Source organism: Microcebus murinus, chromosome 2, assembly GCF_040939455.1.
Source record: "Microcebus murinus isolate Inina chromosome 2, M.murinus_Inina_mat1.0, whole genome shotgun sequence".
In the NCBI taxonomy this organism is placed as follows: domain Eukaryota; kingdom Metazoa; phylum Chordata; class Mammalia; order Primates; family Cheirogaleidae; genus Microcebus; species Microcebus murinus.
The window spans coordinates 85,611,082-85,628,375 of NC_134105.1; positions in this window are offsets into that span (position 1 = coordinate 85,611,082).

Below are 17,294 nucleotides of genomic sequence, written 5' to 3' on the forward strand. Positions count from 1 at the left end.
GGAAATGAGTATTGATTTGGGAATAAAAATAAATTTTAGTGAGTTTTAAAATTTGCAAATAATGAGCATCAACTGCATATGGATCATACAGACCCAGCATACTGGCATATAGCTCCTTGTCGTTTCTGACACTAGCATCATTTGTACATCAATCATGTACAAATCAATCAACCCTCCATACTTCTATGTTGCCTCACCTATACTGATTAATATTATGTCTGATAAGAAGCCCTAGACATAGCTTGCCAGGAGCTCAATGTCATATATAGCATAACATTAGAAATAAACAAAAGTCCAATGTAAAGATACTGGGAAAATAATTTCTGTAATATTCTTAAAATTGATATCCTCTATAATCATTAAATACGATGATACAAATCTGTTAAGTTTTATTGATGTGAACATACACTTATGTCTCTCAAATGATAAAATCGATTCGGTATAAAGTGTAGCCCACTTTAATAACATGTTAATTTACACAAAATATGTTTTCCTATGAATAGGGCTGAAGATATAAAAACAATTCTGTTATTGTCATTCCTGATTATTGAACTTTGAAAATCACTTAATTTCTATTAGTTTATCTTGGTTTTCTATTGTTTTGTAATGACTAAATTTTATTTATGCATTTAAATACACATATGAAATAGAAAAAAGTTAAGGGGTAAAGATTAATTCAATAAATTATTGATCACACTCTTTCTCAGCATTATCCATATGTAAAATTTTTTGCTTTCCTCCCATCCCTATTCTCGGTAATCTTCATATAATTTTCAGTTCACCTTCCTGGTCTTTCTAACAGCAATAATGTACTGTGGTCAAGAATATAAAGGAGTTGAAATGAATTAAGGCTGAAGTATATAAAAGCCTATTTTTTTTTTAAATTTCAAAATCTTAAGGGAGTACAAATGATTTTGATTACATGGATTGCTTTTGTAATGTTTGAGTCCTGGCTATAGGTGTTCCTGTCACCAAAGTAGTGTTCATTGTACCTGTTAGGTAGATTTTTCCCCTCCCCTCCTTCCCGCTGCTTGATTTCTACTGAGTTTTACTTCCCTCTGTGCACATGTGTGCCTCTTAGTTAGTTCCAATATAATAATGAGTACATGTAGTATTTGTTTTTCCATTATGGAGACATTTCATTTAGAAGAATGGCCTTCAGTTCCATCCAAATGTTTCCAGGCATTAATTCATCATTTTTATGACTGAGAAGTACTTCATGGTATACATATACCACATTTTATTAATCTATATGTGAATTGATAAGCAATTGGGTTGATGCCATATCTTCGCAATTGTGAATTGTGCTACAATAAACATTCTAGTGCAGGTATCTTTTTGATAAAATGACTTCTTTTCTTTTGGGTAGATATCCAGTAGTGGGATTACTGGATCAAGTGGTATGTCTACTTTTAGTTTTTTGAGGCATCACTGTACTGTTTTCCACAGAGGCTGGATTAATTTGAAGTCCCACCAACAGTGTAAAAGCATTCCTTTCTCTCTGCATCCATGTCAGCATCTACTGTTTTTGAACTTTTTAATAAAAGCCATTCTAATGGGGATAAGGTGATAAGTTATTGTGGTTTTAATTTTCATTTTCTTGATGTTTAATGATGTTGAGAATTTTTTCATATGTATATTGGCTGTTTGTCTTCTTCTGAAAAGCTTCTGTCAATGTTTTTGCCCACTTTTTAATGGGGTTGTTTGAGTTTTTTGCATATTTGCTTGAGTTCTTTGTAAATTCTGGGTTTTAGTCCTTTATTGGATGTGTAGCTTGTGAACATTTTCTCCCATTCTGTAGGTTGTCTATTTGCTGTGTTGATTGTTTCCTTAGATTACAGAAACATTTTCATTTAATCAAGTCTCATTTATTTATTTTTGTTGTTGCTATGATTGCCATTGGGTCTTATTTTTAAATTCTTTGCCTAGGCCAATATCTAAATTAGTTTTTCCTACATTTCCTATAGAATTCTTATGGTTTCATGCCTTACATTTATGACTTTTATTCATATTGATTTTTTTTGTGTGAGTGGTGAGAGATAGGGATCCTGCTTCATTATTTTGCAAGGGCTTTTTTTCCCCAGTGTATGTTGTCTGCTTTGTCAAAGATCATTTGGCTGTATGTAGGTAGTTTTATATCTGAGTTCTCTATTTTGTTCTACTGGTCTATGCCTCTATTTTTGTACTAATATCATGCTGTTTTGGTTACTAAAGCCTTGTAGTATAGTTTGAAGTCTGGTAATATGAGGCCCCCAGATTTGTTCTTTTGCTTAAGATTGCTTTGGTTATTCAGGCTCTTTTTTGCTTCCAAGAAAAGCATAAAATTATTTTTTTTTAGATCTGTGAAATATGATGTTGATATTTTGCCGGGGATTGCACTGAATCTGTAAATCGCTTTGGGTAGTATGGACATTTTAACAACGTTCATTTTGCCAATCCATGAGCATGATATGTTTTACCATTTGTTCACATTATCTGCAATTTTCTTTCTCAGTGATTTGTAGTTCTCTTTGTAGAGATCATTCCTCTTGGCTAAATATATTCCTAGGTATTTTATTTTCTTTGTAAGAATCGTGAATGGTATTGAGTCTTTGATTTGATTCTCAGCTTGACTATTGTTGGTGTATAGGAATGCTACTGGTTTGTGCAAGTTGATTTTGTAGCCTGAGCCTTTGATGAATTTATTTATCAATTCCAAGAGTCTCTTGGTGGAGTCTTTGATGTTTTCCAGGTACATGATCATGTCATCAGTGAAGAGCAATAGGTTGACCTCCTTCCTAATTTGGACAACCTTTATTTCTTTCTCTTGCCTGATACCTATAACTTGTATGTTAGTTCACTTTATATAGTCCCATAACTGTCCAAGTGATTGTTCCATCTTTTTTTTTCTTCTCTGCCTATTTATATGACTGGGCTACCTTGAGAACCCTGTCTTCAAGCTCTAAGGTTCTTTTTCTCCTTGGTTTAGTCTTTTGCTGATACTTTCTGCTGTGTTTTGAAGTTTCCTAAATGAGTCTTTCATTTATTTTAGTTCTTTTTTTTCAGTATTTTTTTTATTTTGGCATATATGGGGGTACAGATTTTAAGGTTTCAATAAATGCCCATTCCCCCCACAAGTCTGAGTTTCCAGCATGATCATCCCCCAGATGGTGCACATCTCACTCATTATGTATGTATATACCTGCCCTCCTCCTCCCTCCCACGTGCCCAATACCTTATTACTGTAGTACCTATGTGTCCACTTAGGTGCTGCTCAGTTAATACCAGTTTGCTGGTGAGTATATGTGGTGCTTGTTTTTCCATCTTGGGATACTTCACTTAGTAGTATGGGTTCCAGCTCTAACCAGGAAATATAAGATATGCTATATCACCATTGTTTCTTAGAGCTGAATAGTACTCCATGGTATACATATACCACATTTTGTTAATACATTCTTGGATTGATGGGCACTTGGGCTGTTTCTACAGCCTTGCTATTATGAATTGTGCTGCTATAAACATTCGAGTGCAGGTGTCTTTTTTGTAGAGTGTCATTGGATCATTTGGGTAGATGCCCAGCAATGGGATTGCTGGATCAAATGGTAGATTCACTTGTATCGCTTTAAGGTATCTCCATATTGCTTTCCACAGAGGTTGAAGTAGTTAGCAGTCCCCCCAGCAGTATAGGAGTGTTCCTCTCTCTCCGTATCCATGCCAGCATTTATTGTTTGGAGACTTTTTGATAAAGGCCATTCTCACTGGGGTTAAGTGATATCTCATTGTGGTTTTGATTTGCATTTCCCTGATGATTAGAGATGTTGAGCATTTCTTCATATGTTTGTTGGCCATGCTTCTGTCTTCTTTAGATAAGTTTCTGTTCAAGTCCTTTGCCCACTTTTTAATAGGGTTATTTGATTTTTTTCTTGATGATTTGCGTGAGTTCTAAGTATATTCTAGTTATCAGTCCCTTATCGGATGCATAGGATGCAAAAATTTTCTCCCATTCTGTAGATTGTCTGTTTACTTTCATAACTATTTCTTTGGCTGTGCAGAAGCTTTTAGTTTGATCATGTCCCATTTATTTATTTTTGTTGCTGCTGTGATTGCCTTTGGGGACTTCTTCATAAACTCTTTGCCTAGGCCGATGTTTAGGAGAGTGTTTCCAACATTTTCCTCTAGAGTTCTAATAGTTTCATACCTTAGGTTTAAGTCTGTTATCCAGCGTGAGTTGGTTTTTGTTTTAGTTCTATTATATTCCTGGCTGTAGTGGGTGGTGGAGATGGAGGGGAGGGAAAGAATCTAAGTGGAAGATAGACCCAAGACCCCAGCTCCTCCAAGCCCCCTCCCTGGGAGGTTGTCTGCACAAAATGTCCCAGCACTGGCATCATACTAGTTCTCCACACAATTGAGTGGTTGAAGCAGTGCTTGGGTTCATAAAGGTAGAAAAGTTTCCAAACAATTCAGCAGCCCACTGATTACCAAAGGCATGTGGAAGGAGAAACAGGATCCCCCCTCACCCCTTCACTGTGCTTCCAACCTCTCTGGATCAGTTCCTCATGGATATCTTTTTTTTTTTCCTTTTTCCTTTTCCTGTTCTGCTTTGCAATTTCCCTTCTTGAGGTCCCCAGCAGGCTCTGGCTCTTCTTTGTCTTAACTACAGCCAAGCTGTGCCCATTCCCCACTCTCCTTTACCTGAAACCCTTCCTTCCCTCTGGGACACTCCAGCAAGCAATGTTTTTAGTTGGCCACCTGGCTCTCTTCCCCCTTTATCCAAAACTTGATTTTTATGACATTGATAAAAATTAAAATTTGGAGGCCTTTATTATAAATCAGGCACAAACCTAAAAACATTACACAAATGACCTTATTTGAGCTTTAAAATAACCCTGTGAAATTGGTAAATATTATTCTCATTTTTCATAGATATGAAACACAGAAACACAGATAATTTACTTAATTTGTCCAAGAATACACAGCTAGTGAGGGGTGAAAGTGAGATCTGCAGTGAAGGAATCTAATTTTAGAGCAAATGCTCAGACCACTGTGCTATTTTGCTACCTCTGATAAGACTTTATGTTCTCTACTTCATTGTCATATTTGAAAACATCATATAAATTTAAATAATATAATTTGAAATGGACACTTTTTTCCATTCTTGGAAGAAGACCTATTGAGAAGAGGGATTAGGATTAGGGTGAAGAGGCAAATTGAACAGGAAATAAAGAAAGTGAAATCCCATCTTGAAAATCTTGAAATCATCTACCAGTTCTGCTTGTTACAGTTTGCTTTCCATCTACGAAATCAGAAAAAAGGCAGTGGGCATCTTATATTTTTAGCTCATAATCTCATTTGATTAATGATGCTATCTAAGGTGTATCAATTACCAGAATCACATTATACAACAGGAAATCCCAAGATCCAGTCACAAAAGGATATTTATGGGAGAATACAAGAGATGTATGCTATTTATGCAAAGCACTGTATGTCTTGGATGATAGTTTATTTATCTTTTATTTCAGAACAGGGATTCCAAAAATATACATGCTGTGAAGACATCATAACATAAAGAGGCCCACAATGTGATAAATGCCAGTGTGTTTTGAGAACAAATAACTATCAAATAAACTGATCTTTTTTAACAATTTATGAAAGCAGAACATCCTGTCACAACCATCTATCACTGGCTTAAAAAAAAAGAGTATGCATACAATAGTGTGTGTGCCTGCCAAATTCATTTTCCAGGATTCATATTGGAAAAGATAATTTAAAAATCACATGTTTGATCTTCCAGTTGACTCTAGGTGAATCAAGGGTGAGGAATAATGCTGTCCATTAGCCCCTTCCATGATGATTTGTTCCGTGTTGCTGAGAACATGTTAAACTGTACAAAATAGTCTATAGCTACCCGGATAAAAAAGCTCTATTATACCCATGACATATTATTAGCAAAAATTATTGTTGCTGTTATTTATCTACTGTCTACCATGTACCAAGAATGCACAATATCATTAATTTCCAAACATCTATACCAGGTAGCTTGGTTTTATTGAACATTGATAATTTAGAAAACAGAGTTTGAGTGACTGAATAACATCCTTAACAAAGCACCATTAAATAAAGCTTTGTGTGTGTGTATATATACACATATATGCACATACATACACATGCATATATATACACAAATGTATATATATAATCTCATATAGATATTTGTATATATTAATATATCTCCCAAACTTCTACACCAGGCTTATAACATATCATTGCTAAATTTCAGCCATATGAAAAATCCTACAGTGAATTCTCTATATCAAATCCTAAGTTTAGGAAATTTAGTTTGTTTTACAGTTTATCTGCCATAATGTTAATAATAAAAACAAAAACTAATAACTAGGTAGAGGAGGAGGCAACAATAAAAATAGAAGAGGCTAAAGAAAAGCTAAAAAGAAAATTAAAAATAGTTGTATAATTTTTATTCCAGCAGAAATAAGTCAAACCAATGGAAAGCAGAGAAGGAGATATAAAAAAAAATCATGAAGTACCTTAAATGTAAGATATAAATAAAATAGTAGATATGATTCCTAATAGGAGACTTAAAAATATATGTAAGTAAGATAAATTAAAAAATTAAATACAGATCATCCCTGTTTTATGATGGATTGACTTATAATTTGTTTTACGTTATAGGGGTATGAAAGTAGTACACAGTCAGTAGAAACCATAGCCCCATGGTAAGCTGAGGAGCATCCATTCATATAGAGACTCTCAGATGGGACCAATAAATAAAATCTAGGCATATGTGCTCCAAAATGGAGATAAAGAGGCTGGAAATAAAAATATGGGTAAATATGCACCAGGAAAATATGAATAAAAAGAAAGCTAGAGTATACATTTTAATATACATCTTTTGGCTCCTAGACAGGAAAATAGAAGCCTCTCTAGGTTTTTCAAAAGGAAAAAATTTAATATTGGAAATTATTTAGTAAATATTGGAAAGGTTAGAGGACAAAAAATAATAAGGTGAGATTATTCCAAAATAAGTAACTTCAGGAAGTTGTTATGATCGTTAGACCAGAGGAACATAAAATAAAAATAGCATTACCCAGCACGCACAATCACCCTCTGTTGTGGATGATGGAAACACAACTATCCCCAGAACCAGGAGCCTGCGACTCTGCTTTCGATGCAGAAGCCCATAAGTTTGCATTCGTCCACCACTGCTGCTTAGGCTGCTTCGGTACCTGCTGTTGCTGCTACAGGAGATGGAGTCCACAAATACTCTTCTGCTGTGACCCCCGGAAGTTCCACTGCCATCAACACTGGTAGGAACTTGCTCCTTGAAGGGAAACCCAGGAGTCTGCATTTGTCTGTCACTATTCATATTAAAACTATTATTGCTGGAAAGAGAATGAATGGTGGAAAATGTTTTTTTTTTTTTCTTCTACTTCCAATGATCTTTTCAGTGCTTTCCATTGGCAGAACATAATGACAATTCTGTGTGTAAGGAAACTCGATAAATGTGGTTTGCATTGTTTCTAAGTCGGTACTATACAGAGGAGATCGTGGGTGGATAGAAACAAAATTTAGAGGAAAAAAATGGCCACCAGAGCCAAATCCTTTGAGCAATCACAACCCATATGCATCAGCAATTCAATATACAACACATACAACAATATAACAAAATTCGATGTACTAAGATGTAACTATGCCGTCTACTAACACTTTCTTAACATCCCCCAATTCCATCATTCACTATTATCACTGTATTTATCACTAGGTGATTTAATATCTCATCTAGTTAAATGACAATCAAACTTAAATATCTTAAGATCTAACAACTAAATTGTAGTGTAATCAATGCTAACACTATATCTTACAAAAGCAGATGAAAAATGAAAAGGATAAAAAGTAAAATAGTTAATGCAAAAAGTATATCTAATATAGGGAGGTAAATATGCATAGTGTTGAAGTTTTCATTTCAGCAATAGTTCCATAGATACATGTACGGGTTTAATAATTATTACATTATTTTAATAACAAAATATTGGAAAGAATTTGAGTGTCTGAGAACAGAGGCTTGGTTAAATGGTGTAAGCACACAGTCATGGTCCTATGCAGCCATAAAAGGAAATAAAAATAATCTCTATCAATTGAAATCTTTAACATACACAGTTGATTTTTAAAAGCAAGTTACAAGTAGTATATGTAGAATACTGATTATTTTGTGTAAAAATGAAGAAAACTAAAGAATATGCTTATTTATACACACACAAACACACTTTTACATTGAAAAACAGAAAGATAAATTTGAAACAAACAATTGTTACTTATGGGACCAGAGACCCTTGTCTAACAAAAATATCTAAGTAGTTTTTACTTTTGATTTATAAAAAATTATTTTTTCAAAAGTCAAATAATTTAGAAACTTCTAAAATTGAAAATAAAACAGAAACAAATGATCCCAACCATATATCAAACTAGTAACTAAACTCAGGGAAAGGAATTATTATAAATGACTTTAGAACACAGAGTCTTAACTATAAAAACTTAGTAATGTGTATTCTAAGGGCAAAAGGAACTAAAAAAATTATAATATTTACATGAAATTTAATTTTTGTGTTAATATTGATATTATCATTTTGAAAATATTTTTTATATTACAAGTTATAGAAGACCAGTTATACTTTTTTGCATTGTGATTTTCAATGTAAAATGTAAACATATCAACATTTAAATATATAAATATTTAGCAATGATAAAAATGAATTGAAATAAAATGAATTTTTAAAATTTAAAATATATATTTTCTAGCTCTATACATCCAAATGACCCAAAATTAATTCTTATAATTAATTCAATCTATATTTTGATCTCAAATATTATTTCATCATGATAATTGATTGATATAATTCAACCTATATTTTGGTCTCAAATATCATTTCATTATGAAAGGAACCAAGATTCTTTGGAGAAATGACTGGTTGCATGTTTGATGACTGGTTGCATGTCAATATGTTTGATGACTGATTGCAGAAATGACTGGTTGCATGTCAAATAAGGTACAAGGTAAACCGAGCATATATTTTTTCTACCACAAAGCAATTTCCAGAAAATTCTTGGGGTCATATCAAAAGGATGAGGAGCCAGACTGCAGGGGCCCCTACTGGTAAAATTCTGGCAGTATGTGAATATAAAATGATAATGATGTTAGCAATTTCAAATATAATGTATTAATTAAAATCCATAGTTACAGAATACTTAAACAAAGATATCTAGAAAAAAAACCACTATTCAAAGTCATTGATAAACCACCACCTTTTCTTTAAAATATGTATTGTAACTTAAAGAAAAGAAATATGTATTTTTCATTCCATTTGTTTCTATACTTTACAGTAACTGAATAGAACATTTTATTAGGGAAAATCTTTACTTCATAAAAGACTTCAAAGGAATATTGCTGAGTTATTGGTAGAATTAGAAATTCTTATTGCTCTATAACTCTTAATTAAATTATTGATTCATACTAGGATTATTAATTGAAGTGAAAACAATTACATGTATAGTCTGAAAGTAATACTGCACAGTTCCCCTCTAGAGAGGTAAATTGAATCTTAATGAAGGGATCATTTATCATCAGCCTAAATTCAGAGGTCAATATTGTCACCATTAATGGTGAGTTAACCAGATGTTATGAGTTCCCTTTAGTGATGTATAACACAACTTATGATGTATTTTAGGCAAATATGTTTCATTCAACTCTATCAAGGCTTACATGTGAATATAGGGGATAAATAAATAATATTAATACCACAGGAAAAAGATAATAAATGTAGAAGATGGAATATTTTGGAGAACAATTGGCATAGTCTGTTCAATAAGCCAGGGACATGAAAAATACAATGAATCCATGTTAAAAACAAAATTGCTTTAAAAGTACACCATAATCACATATATTTTTTCCCCAAATCTAATGAATCAATTATAATGAAAATTGAGGGGAAACTTACTTGTGGATGAATGATCTGGATGATGATGAGGACTGATAGGGCACTCTGGCAAATCAACAAGAAAAAGTCAGGTGAACATGATAACCACTACACTACAGAAACCTCAAAAACTTTTTAGCAGGTGGTGGGCAGGCAGGAGTGGGGAGGAGGAAAGGGATGTTATGTTTCCATAACACGTGTGATGCACACCACCAGGGGATTGGACATTTTGGGGGGAGGGAGGGGGCAGGAGCAATATTTATAACCCTAACAATATTTGTACCTCCATAATATGATGAAATAAAAAAAAAAAGTCAGGAACTCAGTGGAAGAACTGATATGAACAGACAGAATACGGAAGAAGAAATGCAAAAGGAAGAGATACTAGGAGTCTGTTCATATTTAATGGTAAATAAAAAACAAATTTAACAATTGCAAAAGGTCACTTTATACCTATACAATTGGCATACCTATTTGCTATGACCAGATAATAACAGGGATGTAGGTATATAGTTTCTAGCGGAAGAACTGCACCATAGTACATCCTTGTTTGAAAACAATCTAAGTGCACTAGTGACTCTCATGGAGTCTTGTCTCTTCTTTTGCTTGATGATGTTTTGATTTTGCCCTAAAGCTCCTTTTGACTTCTCTGTGAGTATTCTGCCATGTCTAAATTGATGGTGTTCTCCTATTTTTGGCAGGTGTTTCAATGATCTACCAACCTTGGACTTAATTAATTTTTTTTTATTTCGGTATATTATGGGGGTACAGATTTTAAGGTTTCAATAAATGCCCATTTCTCCCCCTCCCCCCACAAGTCTGAGTCTCCATCATGACCATCCCCAGATGGTGCACATCTCACTCATTATGTATGTATATACCCGCCCCCTCCCCCCTCCCACCTGCCCAATACCCTATTACTGTAGCACCTATGTGACCACTTAGGTGCTGTTCAGTTAATACCAATTTGCTGGTGAGTATATGTGGTGCTTGTTTTTCCATTCTTGGGAAACTTCACTTAATAGTATGGGTTCCAGCTCTAACCAGGAAAATATAAGATGTGCTATGTCACCGTTGTTTCTTAGAGCTGAATAGGACTCCATGGTATACATATACCACATTTTATTAATCCATTCTTGGATTGATGGACACTTGGGCTGTTTCTACAGCCTTGCAATTATGAATTGTGCTGCTATAAACATTCGAGTGCAGGTGTCCTTTTTGTAGAGTGTCATTGGATCTTTTGGGTAGATGCCCAGCAATGGGATTGCTGGATCAAATGGTAGATTCACTTGTATCGCTTTAAGATATCTCCATATTGCTTTCCACAGAGGTTGAACTAGTTTGCAGTCCCACCAGCAGTGTAGGAGTGTTCCTATGTCTCCGCAACCACGCCAGCATTTATTGTTTGGAGATTTTTTGATAAAGGCCATTCTCACTGGGGTTAAATGATATCTCATTGTGGTTTTGATTTGCATTTCCCTGATGATTAGAGATGTTGAGCATTTTTTCATGTTTGTTGGCCATTCTTCTGTCTTCTTTAGAGAAGTTTCTGTTCAAGTCCTTTGCCCACTTTTTAATGGGGTTATTTGATTTTTTCTTCCTGATTTTCGTGAGTTCTAAGTATATTCTAGTTATCAGTCCCTTATCGGATGCATAGGATGCAAAAATTTTCTCCCATTCTGTAGGTTGTCTGTTTACTTTCATGACTATTTCTTTGGCTGTGCAGAAACTTTGTAGTTTGATCATGTCCCATTTATTTACTTTTGTTGCTGCTGTGATTGCCTTTGGGGACTTCTTCATAAACTCTTTGCCCAGGCCGATGTCTAGGAGAGTGTTTCCAACTTTTTCCTCTAGAGTTCTAATAGTTTCATACCTTAGGTTTAAGTCTGTTATCCAGCGTGAGTTGGTTTTTGTGAGAGGTGAAAGGTGTGGGTCCTGTTTTAGCCTTCTACAGGTGGCTATCCAGTTTTCCCAGCACCATTTATTGAAAAAGGATTATTTTCCCCAGCGTATATTTTTGTCTGCTTTGTCAAAGATTAGATGGCTATATGAGGATAGTTTTATATCAGGATTCTCACATCTGTTCCACTGGTCAATATTCCTATTTTTGTGCCAATACCATATTGATTTAATTACTACAGCTTTGTAGTATAGTTTGATATCTGGCATATTAAAACTGGAACCAGACAAGGCTGCCCACTATCTCCACTTCTGTTCAACATAGTGCTGGAAGTCTTGGCTACAGCAATCAGACAGGAAAATGGAATCAAAGGTATCCAAATAGGGGCAGAAGAGATCAAACTTTCACTGTTTGCTGATGATATGATATTGTATCTAGAAAACCCCAAAGATTCAACCAAGAAACTCCTGGAACTGATCAATGAATTTAGTAAAGTCTCAGGATACAAAATCAATACACAGAAATCAGAGGCATTCATATACGCCAACAACAATCTAATTGAGAACCAAATCAAAGACTCAATTCCCTTCACAATAGCAACAAAGAAATTAAAGTACCTAGGAATATACTTAACCAAGGACGTAAAAGACCTCTACAGGGAGAACTATGAAACACTGAGGAAGGAAATAGCAGAGGATGTAAACAGATGGAAATCCATACCATGCTCGTGGATTGGCAGACTCAATATCATCAAAATGTCTATACTACCCTAACTGATCTACAGATTCAATGCAATACCTATTAAAATCCCATCAGCATTCTTCACAGATATAGAAAAAATAATTTTACGCTTTGTATGGAACCAAAGAAGACCCCGAATATCAAGAGCATTTCTAGGCAACAAAATCAATTAATTTTTAATAGTTTGTTTAGCTTGTGCTTTTCTGTACCGTGTGTAGTGTAAATTTAAACCCCCAAACTACATTATAACAGTACTTGGAATAAATAAATTCAAGGGAATTATTTTTTCCACAATCTTATACCCAGCCCAAGATACAAGATTTCTTATCAACGTACTTTGCTGTTGGGCCAATTTATTTCCACCCTACACTTTTACTCGCTTTTAAAATATAATTATTATTATTTCTATTTAATTAATAGATAGGAAAAAATCCTGGCAGAAAAATATATAACTGGAAAGGGACAAATGAAAATTTGAAATGAGTGAGAGCTAACTGAGGTACTAAGGACCTGTACGGATCATAAAATACTAGGATTAAGAGCCAGGATGCAGAAGTAAATTTTGTTATTCTATGAGTACACACACCTCATTATGAATGAATTATAAAAGAGATAATGAAGACAGAACTATTCTGGATTGAAACAAGATTGTGAAAACCTATTGGGGTCTCTCTGCTTCTCACTCTTAAAAGAAACAAAATACTCTTCTAGTTTGAGGGAAACATGGCTTTGGGGGCAGCAGTTCTGCATCTTGACTATACAATGTAATCATCTGGAGCACTTTAAAATCTACGGATAACTATTTCTGATTCTCAGTTGCAAATTTAATTGGCCTGTGTTGTGTCTGGTACATCGGTATTTTTCAAATCTTCCCGTGTGATTCTAAGGTGTAGCCAATGTTGAAAACCATCATCATAGGAGGCTAAAAATGGTTTGAAAATAGATTTAGGCAAGAAGAGATAGTAGGTCATGTGCTGCAGATACAAAGATTGCTGAGCACAGTGACGACCTAATTGAGATCGGATGCATGTGCAATTTCCAATACTCCTAACCTGCATAATGGTTTAACATTTTAAACATTGATGACTACATTGACACATATAATCAAACAAATAAAGAAAGAAAATCATGAGGTAAATGTATCTTATGGATCCTGGAAATAAATTACAACAAACTACTCCAAATATCTGTATGACCTACGTAAAAAAAAGTGGGTACCTAAATTGTTCAATAATTTCCCTTTGATGACATAAGCCTGTTTTACATACCAGCAGTGCCCAACCTTTTTGACACCAGGGACTGGTTTCATAGTGGAAGACAATTTTTCCAGAGGGCATGAGGAGGAGTGAAGAGGTGGAGCTCAGGAGGTGATGCCAGCAATGGGGAGCAGCTGTAAATGTAGGTGAAGATTTGCTGGCTTCCCCCCTACTACAAGTCCCTCTTTCCTTAGTTTCATGCAATTCAGTTTGGGTGGGGAGCGGAGTTCTGCAGCCCAGTTCCTACAGGGGTTAGGGACTGAAGGCATAGCCCACATTTATTCCACAATGAAGTCTTCGTGTGAACCAAAATCTTTATTGCAGCACTTGATGCCTCAAAATAAAGTTAATGCTTATGACCAAATCAAATGCTATATGTGAGGAATAAAGTATATCCTATTTGACAACTTTGATTTCCTAATGAAATAGTATTTTTCTTTCTAGATTGAAGGCAATAATAAAAATAAGGTTTTAATTACTAAGCTATTGACCTGACAACTTTTTTGTGTTGGCATTATTTTTCAATCAACAACAAAAGCAAATTCTTTGATCTACTATAAAGTGTGTGTGCTATAAATTGCTGTGTTTAATAACTACTCTCATAGAAGGATAACAGATTGGTTATGGGCTACTACAATTAGATCCTTCATATTTCCTGAATTGTAGTGCTTCTCAAATTTAAATCTTTATAAAAAAAAAAAAGGTCATGAAACCTTCAGTGATTTACATCATTTTATTAGAAAATAATTAAAAATATAGACATAAAGTTAAGTATAGTTTCCTTATGACAATAGCTCTTTCATAATTTTAAAGCCAAAATTATTTGACAAAATTAGATACTGCCAATACAAAAAATAAAATATCAAATTAATAACATTAGAAAATGACATGATGGATGATGTTTTACCAGTAGAAATGCCATTTTCAACAAAAATATTAATGCCGTCAAGAGAAGAGGTGGTTTTTTGTTTGTTTGTTTGTTTTTTAATTCTCCCTCTGGCATTTCTTTATTACCTTGTTAAACTTCATTTCTACAACCAAACTCAACCACTAAAATCACTGCAAAATCCTTTGTTTAGTGCATCACTTACACATAAAATTGGTCTTATCTCCCTGATCTTATCTCCTTGGCCTATAATAACCAACAATAGAATTTGGTACAATGCAACAGTAAAAACAAATAAGATAGGCTTGAAAGCATATTAGAGTCTTTAACAGTATTATGGCTATTCAGATGCTCAGGATATAATAATATTGATTTTATTAAGTTATAATTGAAAAGAAAATATTATTTTTATGAAGAGCTAAGAGGATTCTGAGATACATCACTGACCCTGTTTGAGAAATAATATAACTAGCCACAAATAATAGGTAGTACATTGAGTTATTGCTTGCTCCAAAAACCACAGTGCTCAAAGATAGTAGTATTTTACCTGGACAGGTTACCGATGTAAACCTCCAACAGTTGGATATTTCCATATCTCAGTTTTTCCTAACACAAAATAAAGATAATATTATTGTCAATCCTGGCTTCCCACTTTTAAGGATCAACAGATGTATCATCAATACATTGTATTCTAACATACTTTTTTATTATAAGAACAGATATGAATTTAGATTTCATGGAAACCTTCCCTATTATTAACTTCAGAAAAGTTGAAAAATATATTTCTAATCATAATGGGTGTCAGGAATTCACAGAATTTTTAAACAAAAGAATTCACAGAAGAGCATCCCAGAATGAAATGATATTATAATTACACAGAAGGTAAAATGTTAAATGCAGTAACTAAAAGTGAAATTCATAAAAGACCATTATTATTTTTTATTCTTAATTTGGCTATCAATTTAATGTTAAAATCACTCATAGAAAGGAATAGTTATATTAGCTACAATTCTACACTATTTTCAATTTAAATGCATATTGCAGATCTCATCACTTAAATGGAAAATCATTCAATTGTTTTAATCAAAAAAGGCTTATGCATCTAAAATTAAATATTCATTCAAAACACAATTTAAAAGTCATAAAATATTTAAAAACTAAACACAATTGTATAACTACTTTATACTGGGCATACACATGGGTTTCCATAATTATTTGAAAATAGCTTTTGCATAGACTCCTCAGTATAAGTATTTGCCTACCCAAGTAAGTACAATATTGTGAATAGTTTTATAAAATTATCTGTGAATATTATCATCTAAGAAAATCTGCAAGTACTCTTGTAAAACTCTTAAAAGTTGTTCATTGTATACTACTGTATTTATTAGGAAGAGAACTAACAACAAAAAACCGAAAAAATTAAATCAGCTAAAAATTATCTATAACTTTACTTCCTCATCATAAAATGAATTTAGCTAACAAGTAACAATGATGGGGATGAGAATCATAATTCTCTTTGAAATTCCACCTGTCTTGTATAAAACATCAAACATCTCTCCTGATATGTTTTTAAGTATTTATTTATTTATTTTTAAAATTTTTATTTCTAATTATTATGGCCACATAAAAGTGTACATATTTATGGGGTACTGTGATGTTTTCATACAGGCTTACAATGTATAAATAATCAAATCAGGGTAATCAAGGGTATCCACTACCTCAAGCTTTTATCATTTCTTTGTGTTAGGAACATTCCAATTCCACTCTTTTAGTTATTTTAATATATACAATAAATTATTGTTAACTAAAGTCACCTTGTTTTACTACCAAATAGTAAATCTTGTTCATTCTATTTAACTGTATTTTAGTATCCATTAACCTCTCTCCCTTTATCTCTCCTCCTGTCACCTTTCCCAGTTTCTAGTAACCATCATTCTACTCTCTCTCTCTATGAGTTTAATTTTTTTTTTTTTTTTTTTTTTTTTTTTTTAGCTCTCACATATAAGTGGGAAGATGCAATTATGTATCTTTCTGTGCCTGGCTTATTTTACTTAAGATAATCATCTCCAGTTCCATTCTTGTCGTTGCAAATGACAGGATTTCATTCTTTTTTATGGCCAAATAGTATTCCATTGTGCATGTACCACATTTTCTTTATCCATTCATCCATTGATGAATACTTGGGTTGATTCTATATCTTGGCTATTGAAGAAAAAGGGTAGAAAAACATTCTATTTATGTGGGAACAAAGTGTAATGTTCTGAATACTTGTCTTCTCCTCTACATTCATATGTTGAAATACTAACCCCTAAATTTATGATATTAGGAGTTGATGCCTTTGGGAGGTGGTTAGGTCATAAAGATAGAGCCCTCGTGAATGTGATTAGTGTCTTTGTGAGAGATCCCTTCATTCTTCTGCCATATGAGGACACAGCGAAAAGATGACTGTCTAGGAAGTGGGCCCTGAATGTGCTGGAACGTTGATCTGGAACTTCCCGGCATTCATAATTGTCAGAAATAAATTCTCAAACTATGGTATATGT